This window comes from Carlito syrichta, unplaced genomic scaffold (assembly GCF_000164805.1).
Source record: "Carlito syrichta isolate Samal-C Ts95f unplaced genomic scaffold, Tarsius_syrichta-2.0.1 Scaffold31422, whole genome shotgun sequence".
Lineage (NCBI taxonomy): Eukaryota > Metazoa > Chordata > Mammalia > Primates > Tarsiidae > Carlito > Carlito syrichta.
The window spans coordinates 84-16,222 of record NW_006975518.1 but is presented as its reverse complement, the minus strand read 5'-3'; the positions used below and the strand labels follow the sequence as shown (position 1 = coordinate 16,222).

General features: G+C 37.7%; 1 pseudogene; it reads right to left on the bottom strand.

The window, feature by feature from the left end:
- LOC103273068 overlaps positions 1–13,913 on the bottom strand; it is a 51,363-nt pseudogene extending 37,450 nt beyond the window's left edge.
- Positions 13,914–16,139: the final 2,226 nt, after the last annotated feature.

Below are 16,139 nucleotides of genomic sequence, written 5' to 3'. Positions count from 1 at the left end.
CGCCAAGTTGCCCAGGTGGGTCTTGAACCCGCAGGCTCAGGCAATTCACTCACCTCAGCCTCCCAAGGCGCGGGATTACAGGCTGAGCCACCGAGCCCGGCTAACACATCTGTTTAACACCCACACAGATTAAGATACAGAACTTTATCAGCACACACACAGGCCTTTTTCTTTTTTTTCTTTTTAGATAAGGAAAGATAGTTTATTTAGAAAGTAGAACCAGAGATTCACAGATTCATGTCTCAAGGAAGAGAAGGGGCCAGACGCTTGAAAAAACATGGTCTCACGGGCCCTCTTCTTATCTCTCCCTGTCATTACCCTCTCCCAAAAGTAATCACTATTCTGACTTTATTCACAGTGTGGTTTGAATGCTGGCACTGCCCCCCACTTCAAAATGAATCCTAATAATCAGTGTGATGTTATCAGAAGGTGGGGCCTTTGGAACATGCTTAGGTCATGAGGGCAGAGCCCTCATGAATGGGATTAGTGCCCTTATCAAAGACATCCCAGAGAACTTGCTTGTCCCTTCTTCCTATCATGGGAAGTACACCGTGAGAAGACAACATCTATGACTCAGGAAATGGGTCCTCACCAGACATCAAATCTGCCAGTGCCTTAACTTGGACTTCCCAGTTTTCAGAACGGTGAGAAATAAACGTCTGCTGTTTATAAGCTAGTTTGTGATATTTTGTTACAACAGCCCAATCAGACTAAGATAATCATCCATAAATGCTGTCAGTTTTTAAGTTTATAGAATGGAACTACAGTTTCTAATCTTTTTGTGACTGCTTCTTTTGCTCACCATTGTTTTATACATGCTGTTAACATAAAAAAAGAAACTTTTCTTTTGCAATGTTATGAAATATTCATGAGATGAGTATACTATAATTGACTTTTCATTCTACTGCTCATGGGCCATGCATTATTTCTCGTTTGGGACTATCATAAATAAAACTACAATGAAGACTATACAATAATGTTGTCTTTTGGTGAACATGTCTGTGTGTTCTGTTAAGCATACCTAGGAATGAAATTGCTGATGCATGAGACAGACATAGCTTCAGGTTTAGTAACGCTGCCAAATATTTTCAAGTTTTCATTGTACCAATTTTCATTCCTACCACCAACACACAAAAGTTCTTAGAGCCCCATAACCTTGTCAACACCTTGTATTTCTTTTTAATCTTATCAGTTCTGGTAAGTATTGGTATCTCTTGTGATATTGTTTGCATTTCTACCTATAGTTTACTTGTTAATTGCAAAGAGGAAAAATGCATTTTATAAAGAAGAGAAGTAGGAATTTCCACCTTAACTCAGTGATCAAATGCAGTATCCCTCAGAAGAAGCAGACATCATGCACTTTAGGATAAGACAAAATATAAAGAAGCCAGCACTATGAAGTGTTTGTACTCAAAATGCTTAATGGAGCTACTTACCCTTAAATCTAACTTCCAGTTTACAGGAAATGTAAGGGAACAGAGGAACAAGGTGGACAAAAAGAAATGGAAACAGACAAATACAGAATATTAAAAAACTAGCCCTATTTATTAAAAAAGTCATTGTCATAGGGAAAATGGGAGAGAACATTGAATATTAAGACATTTAAGAAACATATAAAATGCCTTGACTAGATTTTTGTTCCTAAAAACTATTCACAGAAAATAATATTAGGATGAGAAAATCTGAATATGAACTAACTTTGAGGTTAGGCTATAATATTTACATATTACTGTTAATTTCATTAAGTGTGACACTGAGACTATGAATATACACTGGAGAATAACAATAGTTTTTAGAGATTCATGATAAATATTTATGGGTAAAATGTTGTGAAACATTCTTTGAAACATTGCAGAAGAAAATTGTAGAGACAGGAAACAGGACAAATTTGTTAATTGTTGAATCTAGGTAGTAGTTATATGGTTGCTCATTCTATTTTTCTTCTTACTTTTCAGCGTGTTTGTTTTTTTTTAATAAGAGGTTTAAGAAAGGAATCCAATTTTATGGGTGTTTAAAGGCATATGTGCAAGGAGTAATTCTGGACATTAACACTATTCTTCATACTAATGTGCAAAAGCCCATTCTTTTCAGGGCCTGTGCACTTGCATTTTCTCTGTCTAGAACACTCTTTCCTCACAAATCCACGGGCTCACTCCTTTTCTCTGCTGTCACTTTTCATGACCACCCTCTCACCTCAACTCAATTTGTTCTTCTCCATTGTCCATAACACCGTCTGACATTCTAGCTAGACTTGTTTTTACCTATCTCTTGCCACAAGTATATTAACAAAACTTAATTTTGTTCATGGCTGTATCCTCAGAGCTTAGGGCTGTGCCTGAAGCACAGCAAGCACAAAATAAATACTTATCCTTTTAAAACAATTTTTAAAATCCTTTTGGTTGGGGAAAAATAAAATATTTATGGAATAAATATTAGTTGTTATTTATTAGCACTGTATGGGCTGTCAGTTAAGTACGAACTTTACCTTATTTCATTTAATATACTGCCCCAACCATTTAAAGTAGATATTAAGATCCCCACTTTACAATGGAAAAATAATGGAGATACACAGAGGTCAAGTAATTTTCCCAGTTACAAATCAAGATTTGATCTATAGCATAAACTCCTAACACTATATTGCTAATCACTGCCACAGAGGATAAAATATCTGGAGAACTAATTCAATGCTAACAGGAATGTTTTATAGCTCTTACTATGTATTATAAGGCTTGCAGCGTGGTAATACAAGTATACAATACTCTCTGTGCAGCAGGTAGAATATGTAGCGACCCTCAAACCCCTTGCCTGGAGGGAGGGAGTGTACAGGCAGCAGAAATGGAAAGGATAATTCTACAATCCCAGGATCAACATTACTGCCCTAATGAGGAGGTAAAAAAAGAAATAGCATTGCATTTATTAAAGAAACTCATAGAAAAGTTTAGCCTTTACAGAACACCTATTTAGGGAGATAGTTAATATAAATCTTATCTTGCTTCGCGCTAAACAAAATTATTTCTAATACATTTCACAATTTAAGACATCAAAACTGGCAAACCAACATGAAATGTAATACTTCTAGAAAACCTATTTCCCAATAACAAACATTATAGTTTCTTATTTAAGGTTCTTGATCTACTAGCAAAAAAGTGTCTCTTTCTATCACCTGGCCATGGAACAGAGCACACTTGCCCCCCGACTGTCACGTATTGACTAATCTAGAGTTTTCAAATATTTTCCCACTGGCCTTACAGACTTTCGTGTAAGTAAGAAGGGATGGCTTCGTGACTATTTTTACAATTGTGAGTGAGAAGCCTGGGCCTTGGAGAAGTTAACTCTTTTATCTGGTCCTAGAACTAGAAAGAAATAGAATCCAAGTTTTCTAACTCTTAACTCAATATTCCTACCATAGATTTCGGCAAGAGAGTTTAAGTTTTAGTCTGGCAGTTTTTAAACATATCAACTAAGTTTTTAGCATATTTATAACACATTTAGACGACCTGAGGAATTAAAGGTTTCTTAATAATTAAATCAATTTTAAAACATTTCAAGGAAAAAAGGACATGAAAAGAAATTTATAAAGGGCATATAAATGACCAATAAACCTAAAAAAGTTTAAATGCTCTAGTAATCAAAGACATACAAATTAAAATTAAAACAATTCTTTTTTGCCTATCAAGATTTTTTTTTTAAAGATGATATTGTTTAGTATTGGCAAGGATGTATGAGAAACAAGGAATTCCAAACCCTGCTTGTAAAAGTATAACTTTTTTGAAGGGCAATTTGACAATTTCATTTTTAACTTTTAATCTTATTTTGAAATTGTGGGGTACAATTCAGGATAGGGTACACAAATATTCGTAGTGCAGGTACCCTTGTTGGTGAAGTGTGGCCTCCCCCTCCCCAGATTTCAACTGCTGTCACTCCCACCTCCCTGGCCCCCTACGCCCCGCAGTTTCCCACTACTATCAATCCTTTTTTTTTTTTGAGTTGGAGTCTCACTCGGTCGCCCAGACTGGAGTGCAGTGGCCGCTCCCGGCCACCGCAGCCTCGACCTGCTGGGCTCCGGCGATCCTTCCGCCTCAGCCTTCCCAGTAGCCGGAATTACAGGCATGCGCTACCACCCCCGGCTGATTTTTTGATTTATTGTAGAGATGAGGTCTCGCTGCCCAGGCAGGTCTCGAACCCGCGGGCTCAGGCAATCCACTCACCTCAGCCTCCCATAGGCGCGGGATTACAGGCTGGGCCACCGAGCCCGGCTTATTAGTCCTTTTCTAATGGTATTACGGTCACTGTTCATCGTCCACTAATGAGTGAGAACATGTGATACTCAGTTCTCTGTTTCTGTGAAACATCATGCAGTCTTATAGACTCTAATTCCATCCAAGTTGCTGCGAAGTTCATGATTTTGTTTTTCTTTATGGCTGTGTAATATTCTATCGTGTATATATACCAAATTTTTTTTATCCAGTCCTCTTTTGATGGGCAGCATGGTTGGTTCCATGTTCTTGTTATTGTGAACAAGGTTGTGATAAACATATGTGTGCAGCTATCTTCTTTATAGAGAGATTTGAGTTCTTCCAGGTATATTCCCAGTAGGTGGATCGCGGGGTCACATGGAGGGTCGATCTTTAGAACTTTTAGGAATCGCCACACTGATTTCCACAGAGGCTGTACTAGTACTCCCACCAACAGTGCAGAAACGTCCCCTTTTCGCCACATCCTCTCCAGCATCTGTTATTTTTTCAGTTATTGATGATGGCCATTCTGACTGGAGTTAGGTGATATCACAGTGTAGTTTTAATTTGCAACTCCTTGATGACTAGTGAGGCTGAACATTTTTTCACGTATCTGTTGGTTGCTCGTCTGTCTTCTTTTGAGAACTGTCTATTCATATCTTTTGCCCACTTTGTAGTGGGGCTGTTTTTTTTTTCTTTTCAGCACATTTGACAATTTTTTTTAAGAGATAGGGTCTCTTTCTGTCACCCTGGCTGGAGGGCAGTGGCATGATCATAGCTCACTGTAACCCCAAACTCCAGAGTTCAAGTGATCCTCCACTTCCTCCTCCCAAAGTGGTGGGATTACAGGCCTCAATAACCACACCTGACCTGACAAAGTATTTTAAAAGCTGTAAAAACATCTATTTCCTTTGACAAATTTCGATTCCAAAAATTTTGCCAAAGGAAAGACTCGGTGATATTCAACACAGTGTACTAAAGCAGGCATTATATCACAAGAACAAGTATTAAATATAATTTTAGATAAAGGGCAGACTATCAAGTATGATCTTATTTAATTCTGCTTAGCAACATAAATATATGAACATACAAAAAATGAACAGAAACATAAAAAACATTAAAATCTTAACAGCAATTATTTCTGAATAGGGGCAACTTACAGATTTTTTTTTGTAACAAACATATCCCACTTTAAGACCACATGTATTACCTTTCTTTCAATAAGCAAATGCTATAGATCAATATATAAAACAACTAACCTTTTCTACTCTTTCGAAGATTACGTTAGCATGCTGAGGAATGTTCACATCCAAAGAGTCCCTTTTTAAAAATGGAAATAAATGTTTTCTGTTGAAAATCTGAAGAATACTAGTCATCCAGCATGCCAATCCAAAATAGAACTATAAGTTCTTACACTAAAAAATGTTTACAAAAAAATCTCAATTTAGTGAGTATGGAAAATTTTACACATAATACAAACTAGATTTTCTAGTCTCTATCTTAATATACATCTTCATTTAGCAGTTTTCAACTTCAAACTTCATTTAAAGTTTTAAAACTCATCAATCTTATAATTAATGTATAGACCCAGTAACTGGTTCTAACTATATTGGAATTTATTAGAGATTTGAGTGCTTTTTATTAAATTACCATGTTTTCAAAGTATTTGTGTTTTGCTAAATACAGTGACTACTTAATGTCTGAGATACCTTAACAAGATTAGAACTCCACTTTTCTCAGAAGATGCCAAGCAACCCATTCTGCAGTTTTTCTATCAGTTTCATAAGTAGCTTGTTGGCTAACAATAAAAAGCAGCGGCAACCCTGGCTGGAGATGAGCAGTTGTGACTTGTTGAGGGTCTTCAGAAACGTCAGTCTGCATTTTTAGAAAAAGAAAAAAATGTTTTGTGTCATAATAACAATATTCTGCTGGGCTCAGTGGCTCAGCCTGTAATCCTGCGCCTTTGGGAGGCTGAGGTGAGTGGATTGCCTGAGTCCGTGGGTTCGAGGCCCATCTGGGCAACTTGGCAAGACCTCATCCCTACAATAAATCAAAAGTTAGCTGGGCATGGTAGCACGCACCTGTAGTTCCAGCTACTTGGAAGGCTGAGGTGGAAGGATCGCCAGAGCCCAGCAGGTCGAAGCTGCGGTGGCCGGGTGCGGCCACTGCACTCCAGTCTGGGTGACAGAGTGAGACTTCAACTGAAAATAAATAAATAAATAAATAATAATATTCCAACATTTGGATTTAAATGTTCCTAATTCTTATTAACTCATTCGCGACCACTGATGTGAATACTGTTCCTGGTTGCCACGGATGCGAATACATCTTAAAAATCCTGTTTCTGAATGCTGCAATGTTATCAAATGTATGTGTTATTATATTTTGCTTGAAAAGGAATAGTTAGGCAAGGAGAGAGAAAGTCAGTTGAGATAATTATCTGATATGGACTATGCAATGTTGTTGATTTACATAGTTGGTAAAAATTGCATTTTGGTCATTACTTTGTTGCAATTAGTGTTGTACAGTTGTATTTTGATGTTTCAGTGCTTTCATATCAATGTTCAAAATAATTTACCATAATTATGAAAAACTGAAGAAATATATGCTGATGAGATTTCCCAGGTCGAAGGTGAATCCAGTGAATTTATTAGTGATCATGAGAGAGATAGTGATGCAGTGCAAATGGAGAAATATAATGCAGATGTTCTATGACAGTGAATCTCGCACTGGTGAAAATGAATCGGACATTGAGTGGACAAAACACAATTCAAAAAGGAACTTAGAAGTGTTTATTGGTAATCCAGGTATCAAGGTATTTCCAAATGATCCTCAAAGTATAAGTGAAATTGTCAAGTATTTATTGGAGATGATTTTATAGAAATGATCGCAACTGAAACTAATAGGTATTACGATCAGATGCACCACAGATAGAAATGTCCAAAGAAATAAAAAAGTGGCCGAGATGAAAAAAGTTCTAGCATTAACTATTTTGATGGGACAAATTAAGAAAACCATAATACATGGTTATTGATCGACACGTCTGTCAAGTACAACACCTTTCTTTTAAAAAATGACACAATAGATTCCTACAAATTTTGTTGAATTTTGCATTTTTCCAATAGTGCAGAAACGTAGTCAAATCTAAGCAGATTATGCAAAATTGAACCCATAATAAATTATGTTTTAAATAAGTTCAACACTGTGTACAAACCTGAACAAGAACTTTCCTTGGATGAATCCATGATACCTCATTGTGGAAGACTGTCTTTTCCCGTTTATAATCCGAATAAAAACAAAAAGTACAGAGCAACCCCTTCGGGTTCCCTCGCACTGTGGGAGCTTTTCTGTCCTATCAAAAAATCCTGCTATTCAAAATAAATAAATAAACAAATAAATAAAAACAAAGTACGAGATGCTAGTCAGAGTGGTGTCTGAAGCAAATACCGGATATCTCTGCAACTTTCAGCTGTACTGTGAAAAAGGGGACAATTTAGAAAATACCATTTCACTTGTTCTTAATGACAGAAGTTTGCGGCAACCGGCTTCACATTCTTTTCTATTTTCACCTGCTCTCAGTATTAGGAAAGTGAAAAATTTGCCAGTCACAAAGGTGTTAATAAAGTCACAAGCAAAAAACAAGTTTGTGAAATAAATTCAACAGTAACAGAAATGTTCTCCCAGTTTCCTAAAAATTTAATGCTCTCAACATACCTATATGGGTTTTTTTTTTTTTTTTTTTTGAGTTGGAGTCTCACTCTGTCACCCAGACTGGAGTGCTATGGCACGCTCCTGGCCACCGCAGCCTTGACTTGCTGGGCTCCGGCGATCCTTCCGCCTCAGCCTTCCAAGTAACTGGAACTACAGACGTGCACTACCATGCCCGGCTTTTTTTGTTGTTGTTGTTTATTGTAGAGATTAAGTCTCGCCAAGTTGCCCAGGCAGGTCTCGAACCTGTGGGCTCAGACAATTCACTCACCTCGGCCTCCAAAAGCGCAGGATTACAGGCTGAGCCACCAAGCCCAGACTGCCTATATAGTTTAAACATTATGAAACCAACTGATTTCCAAAGGAGTTAAATATAAATTAACACCTATAAGGAGTAAATACATTATAAAGAAACAAAAACAATAAAACAACAACAAACAATAAATAAAAATGCTGATAGAGCTATCTCAAAGGTAAAAGAACAGATAACCAAAAACTAAACTCTTTCATACAGAACTTAAAATATAATAAATGACACATTACGAAACAATGAAGAGCATGGCAGATTGTATATATGGATTCAATTTCACTCCTGAAGAACACAGCAGTGGGTTGTTTTTTTTTTAACGAGATAAACAAATAAGCCAGGCTCGGTGGCTCAGCCTGTAATCCCGCGCCTTTGGGAAGCTGAGGTGAGTGGATTGCCTGAGCCCGCGGGTTTGAGAGCCCGTGAGTTCGAGACCTCATCTCTACAATAAATCAAAAATTAGCCGGGTGTGGTAGCACACGCCTGTAGTTCCAGCTACTTGGAAGGCTGAAGTGGAAGGATCGCCAGAGCCCAGCAGGTCGAGGCTGTGGTGGCCGGGAGCGACCACTGCACTCCAGTCTGGGCAACTACGTGAGACTCCAACTCAAAAAAAAAAAAAAAGAGATAAACATATATATGTGAAGAAAGGAAAAGAGAAAAGGTAGTAAAATTTAGAAGCTGGAGAATAGAATAGTAACTAACAGGAAAGTCTACAAACCAAAACCCTAAACCACGAGAGGAAAAACTAAAAAACAACTCAGTTTCAACTACAGAATTCTAAAATTGCTCAGGAACTGTGAGTGTCTGGTATATCTGGAACTGGGTAAGAAATACTGGAGGGTAAGGAGGACTAGGTCAAAGCTTTTGAGAAGTACTTAGATCCCCAGATTCCCCTCCCTAACTCCATGTGCTTAGGACAACTGTCCTTACACCACACCAGCAGATATCTGGACACACCTTAATGTTGGATGTGCTGAGCTTAAGAAGAAACTATCGAATTAGCAGTTAGATATATGGGAAAGGGTCTCCACAGAAACACGTGACCTGAACGCTCAGATCTGAGAAGGAGAGTTGTTAATGCCACAGAAACAGATGAGATCACTTGGACGGTGTGTTTCAAGCATCTATCACTGTACAGCAAAACACCCCAAAATCTGATAGCTTAAAAGAATCACTTCCTTTGTATCTATCTGCAAGTTCATCTCTGCCGTGTATGCCATTCATTAGTGGGCTATTTCTGCTAGAGTTCGTATTACTGACAATGAGGAGGTCATCCAGGGCTGTGGTCTAGGGCCTGCTCTTCATACAGGTTTCCAATATTTCTTACCCAATTCCATACAGGACACTCACAGTTCCTGAGCAATATACAGGTGTCTCCTCTAGCTGGTCAGTCTAACATCAAGTAGTGGGGTTTCAAGAATGAGCAAACCAAAAGAGCAAGACAGAAGCACATGATGTTTTGTGAAATATAGCCATCATTGATAAACGATGCCATATATCATCACTTCAGCCTTATTCTGTTGGTCAAGGCAGTTCCAAAGGCCCAACCAGATTCAAGGAGACTGCATTATAGACTCCATTATACCCTAGACGCAGTGATAAGGTCACCTGATAAAAAGAGACTTCTATGCTGAAAACTACAAAAAACTGCTGAAAGAAAATTTAAAAGATATATTTTAAAAACAGGGTAAAGACACAGGAAGACATTCTGTGTTTGTGGATTAGAAGACATAATATTTTTTTTTTTTTTTTTTTGAGTTGGAGTCTCACTCTGTCGCCCAGACTGGAGTGCAGTGGCCGCTCCCGGCCACCGCAGCCTCGACCTGCTGGGCTCCGGTGATCCTTCCTCCTCAGCCTTCCCAGTAGCCGGAATTACAGGCGTGCACTACCACGCCAGGCCGATACTTTGATTTATTGTAGAGATGAGGTCTCGCTGCCCAGGTGGGTCTCGAACCCACGGGCTCAGGCAATCCACTCACCTCAGCCTCCCAAAGGCGCGGGATTACAGGCTGAGCCACCGAGCCCGGCTCAAGAAGACATAATATTATTAAATTGTCCACACTACCCAAAGCAATCTACAGTTTCAATGCAATCCCAATCAAAATCCCAAAGAGCATTTTTTTCAGAGATTAAAAAAACCATCCTAAAATTCATATGGAATTTCAAAGGACCTCAAAGAGACCAAACAATGCTGAGTAAGTAGTACAAAGCTGGAGACCTCACACTTTCTGATCTCAAAACATATTACAAGCTACAGTAATCAAAACAGCTTGGCATGAAAATAGACATAAAAATCAATGGATAGAGACTCCAAAAATAAACACTCTTGTTTATGGTAAAATGATCTGTGACAAGGGTGTCAGATCACTCAATAAAGACAAAGCCGTCTCTTCAATGGAGGATAGTGGGAAAATTTGATATCCACATGTAAAAGAATAAAGATGGACACTAATCTTACACCATATACAAAGATTAAGCCAAAATGGATTAAAGACCTAAACTTATAACCTGAAACTAAAACTCTTAGAAGAAAACATAAAGGAAAAGTTTCATGACATTGGAATGGGAAATGATTTCTTGGATATGATACCCAAAGCACAGGCAACAAAAGCAAAAATACACAAACCAAACATCTGAACAGCAAAGAAAACAATCAACAGAGTAAAGAGACACCCTATAGAATGAGAGAAAAGATCTGCAAACTATATACGAGATAAGGGGTTAATATCAGAATATATAAAGAACTCTTGAGCCCAGCGTGATGGTTCACACCAGTAATCTCAGCACTTTGGGAGGCAAACAAGAGGATTGCCTGAGCCCAAGGGCTCAAGAATAGCCTGGGCAACTTGGAGGGACCTTGTCTCTACAATAAATAAAAAAATAAGCTGGGAGTGGTGGCACACCCCTGTGGTTCAAGCTATGTGAAGGCCAAGATAGAATGACCACCTGAGCCCAGCAGGTCGAGGTTGCAGTGGCCGTGAGCATGCCATTGCACTCCAGTCTGGGTGACATTGAGACTTCGACTAAAAAAAAAAAAAAAAAAAAAAAGAACTCTTATAACTCAATAACAAAACAAACAACCCAATTTAAAAATCAGCAACATACTTGAATAAACATTTCTCTAAAGAAGTTGATGAAACCCAGTTATATCAAATTTTGGTCTAAGAGATGTTTCCTACAAAAGTGTTTGCCTTACTTTGACTTTTAACCGCAAGTAGATTCTTCAAGAACAAAAACTACCTGAAATAATGATACAACCAAATGTTTAAATTATTAAAACACAAACGTTACCAAACCCGGTGAGATCTCTAACACTTTCCCAATTCCTGAAGGGTAAGATCTTAGTCACCAATTCCATCTTAGGAATCTCAAGGAATCTTTCAAGGTTTTGTCTCTTTAGCTGCACGCTGCATTCACTTGCCCTGTTCTGGTCTGTGAAAGTCCACTAATCTGGGCGTCTTGCCCTCTCCCTGCCAAGCCTTTCTCAGCTGACATCAAAGTTTAAATTCTAACTTAGCCTTCCAACCTACCCTGATCCTCAGCTTTGCCTTTCAGATCTGTCTTGGCATCGGGCCTACTGGTCACTCCTACCTATTCCAGTGTCTCCCCCAGCTTCTGGAACCTCTGCCTGAATCCTATTGCCCCTGTTTTCTAGTCGTTTAGGAAAATAAAAGTTCAAACAAATAAAATGCTTATACACTATTCCATAAAAGTGTTGAAACAAAAGCCACCTCAACTTTGATAATATAATAATCCTTTTGGCCAAACCAGCGACACTAACAGTGCACAATTCCAGCAAGTACCATTCACATTCTACTTTATAAAATATATGTTTCAGGGATTGTTGTTCATGGGGAAAACAATATAAATGGTGACCTTAATTTTTTGCCATGTCTTGCTTTCAGTAAAACCACACTTAATTGAATCCCATGTCACTTTAAAGTTTCCAAAGTATTTGTTTTTCAATTTCAAAATGAGTATTACATAATTTCCAGTATCATAAAGTGAAATTAGATCAGAGACTCTCCCTCCTAATTTTATACATATATATATATAATATATATGTGTGTTTGTAAATATATATATATGTATATATATATAGGTTTAAAACACAGCACAATGTTTCATGAACAGAAACATTAGGAAAAGGGTACAATTTCAAGCAAGGATGTTGAAGCAAAGCAAAAAAATAGTAGATTTGTAGTAAAGCATGGTACAAATCCTAATCCTGCCCACAGTGACAAAAACAGTGACAAAATCCTGAGATTCTTAATAATCCCTCACCACTTGAAGAGAAGAAAATGACATGGCAGGAAATGGTGAAGAATCGTACAGTGAAGTGACTGACTTTCTCAGCTCTATACTAAAACGCGAGATCCAAACAAAGGGTATTCTTCTTCTCGTGGAAATAAGAAACATGGCCCCTCCCATGTAAAAGGAAAGGAGAAAGACCTATAAACTGCTTTCTTTAAAAAAGAAATTGCTTGCAGCCAAAATACAACCAAAGAAAAAGTCACTTACAAAAAAGAGCAAAGGAATGAAACTGGTGGCTGGCGAGCCCTGAATCTAACTAAATGCAGAAACAAAAGAAGTGGGAGCTGTGGTTACAGAACAGAATACTACAGAGCTTAATAATGTAAAAATAACACATAACTAACAAAAATCAGAGAAGCAAAAGGAGCTGAGATGGAAATAAATGTAAAAGGTTAGTTTTTTGAAAAATGATTTTAACTTCTTAATGTTTTCCATAACCATTTTCAACACTTGAGAGACAATATTTCCTAAAAAACGCTTTTCTGATTAAAAAATTATCAAAAATTCCATAATCCCTCTAGTTTCACATCCATTTTTAAAAATTCATATGAAATTAAATATAATTGTTTTTATAGCAGCACACACAATGATGTCCATGAATCCATGTATCCATCTATCTGTATATATCCATATGGATGCAAAGACAACATGTTTTAGTCTGTTAATTTCTGCATGATGGGATTAGGAAACTTCTGGAACATTTTCTTGATTCTTAGTTGCAACGTTTGGATCATTTATAGCATACACGTGCTATTTTACACATGTTTGGCTGGCATAACCCTTCAACTTTTCAGAGACAGAAATGTGCTAGTGAGTCTCTATAAAAGTCCTTCAGGCTAACGCTAAAGAAAGTGCAGCACCCCAAATCCTAAGGCTCCAGTATTTACCAACATTTCAAACTGTGATCAAATCATTCATAAAAGAGTTCATTACTACTATCACAAAATATTTCTACTTAAACAGTGTTATATTTGGGTTTCAATGCAATAATATAGCAAGGCATTAAAGTGTCACTTACAAATAAATAGTCTTTCTATTCTATCTTTAATAGGAAACTACTTCTAAATCTCTCAAAATGAGAAAAAAAACTCCCCCAAAGTGGGAAAAGATGTAACTCATCTAAATAAAACACACATTCGTGAGTCAAAATTACAAAATTTATGTTCGAGTTATCTACTATATGAAAACAAGACACATACCAAGAGAGGCGCTTTCGTTGTCGTCATAAATAGGTGATGTTCAGTGTAGTCAATGACTGTTCCATTAGTGTTCTTCTGCATTGCTGGGTCAAGTCCAAGACAAGTTGACAATGAAAAAAGTAGAGATGTGCATATTCTATGTCCTCAGAGCTGCAAATTCAGAATTAATGAATTCAAAGAAGTTTAATGTGTCATTCTTCTTCACCCATGAAGACACAGCAACAAATCTCTTTGTCTTAAATCTCATACTTTTGAATATTGTTGTAGTAACAACCTCAAAGAGTGTAACATTAAAATAAAATGGACTCAGGCAAAAAAGAAGAGAGAAGATATTTGAGAAAAGTAATCTTAATATTTGAACAAACCACGTGAGTGGTATAAGCCATTTTTTCCCCTGAACTCTTTCATACGGCAGCTTCTAAATTAAGTTATAAGCAGGCCTACATAATTTTTTATTCAATAAAAGGCTGTAACCCTTTTAATGTCATTGCAGACAATGAGATTATCTTCAAATATAGTTGCTTTGCTACAGCTATGCTAAATAAAGCTTTGCAACACAGATTTTCTGGGTTTAATTTAAACCCAAAGCTGTTTTGAATAAACCTCAGTCAAAATATGACTTAAAATAGAAACCATGTGATAGTTTGTGGGTGTTTGTGAGCTTGTATCTGAAATATTACAAAACTCAGTAAATATTGCTTATAATTCCAGTTTGGCATTCCCTTCAATATGAGAATTCAAAGATAAACTTACAGTGGGGACAAAGTTTGCCAAAATTAAAATACCATTTAAAAATCTCCATATCAGCCGGGCTCGGTGGCTCAGCCTATAATTCCGCGCCTTTGGGAGGCTGAGGTGAGTGGATTGCCTGAGCCCGCAGGTTCGAGACCCACCTGGGCAACTTGGCGAGACCTCATCTGTACAATAAATCAAAAATTAGCCGGGTGTGGTAGCACGTGTCTGTAGTTCCGGCTACTTGGAAAGCTGAGGCGGAAGGATCGTTGGAGCCCAGCAGGTCGAGGCTGCGGTGGCCAGGAGCGGCCACTGCACTCCAGTCCGGGCGACAGAGTGAGACTCCAACTCAAAAAAAAAATAATAATAATGAAATAAAATAAAATAAAAATCTCCATATGACATTAGTAGGGTTTGGCAAAATACTATAAATGTTTATTTTTTAAGTATTATTTTTATTCTTGAGACATTTTTAAATTGAGTGTCTAGGTACACTGATTTTAAATTTAATTACAAGGAAAGTTCTAATAGATCAATGATAAAGAAATAATCACTCCAAGATTTACTTGAAACCAGCTATGGTTAGGTCCTGTGCTAAACACAAGAGATAAAGATGAATAAGACAATTTAAATCCTTGGAGGAGATAAATTTATTGAATTATTAAAATGTAGCTTATAAGTGCTATAATATATAAATGCTGTAAGAAACAAAGAAATACCTCATTCTGCCTCAAGTGGGGAAGAAAAGGGAAGGAAAGCACAGAGAAAGACCATCACAGAGCTTAAAAAACAGAAGGGGAGAGAATGATTTCTCCAAGAAGACAGGACAAATAAAACATTTCAAACAAAAGCTGAGGTACAATGAAAGTACATAACTTTTTAGGAGAATCCTGAACAGTCATAGCCTGCTGAAAGGAAGGTGTTGAGTGCAGGAGGTCCTAGTTAATGTTGGCCTCTACATCATAACCTCCGAAATAACAGAATAATGTTGGAAACTTATTCACTTATTCATTTATTTACTTAGAGACAGGATCTCACTCTGTCACCCAGGACAGAGTGTTGTGACACAACCACAGCTCACTGCAGTCTCAATCTCCTGGGGCTCAAGTGATCCTCCCACCTCAGACTCCAGAGAAGCTGGAGCTATTGGTACATGCCTTCATGACTATTTAACTGTTTACTTTTTGCAGAGATGGTGTCTTGCTATGTTGCCCAGGCTAATCTGGAACTCAAAGCCTCAAGCAGTCCTCCCACCTTGGTCTCCCAAAGTGCTGAGATTACAAGTGTGAGCTGCCATGCTCAGTGAGAAAGTTATTTAATCATTCGCTTGCAGATAACAGAAGGCAAAAACGGGGAAACGTTTTGGAAGTTTAGAAGAGTATCTCACATAATACAAGGAAAATTCAAGTAACCGGATCAAAGAAAGAATGGAGAATAAATGTAGAGACCTGAATAACAAGCGTTCAGGGTCCTTCCCATTCCAGGTCCCAACCCATTCTGTGACGACACTTCTCTGCTTTACTTCTAAGTAGGCAAAACATTCCTGTGAGCAAGACAGCTTCCAGGCCGTATAATCCGGTTTTTCCACGTCCAGTTCGAAGCTCATGGGAAAGGGGATCTCATTTGTTCAGGAAAACCAATAGG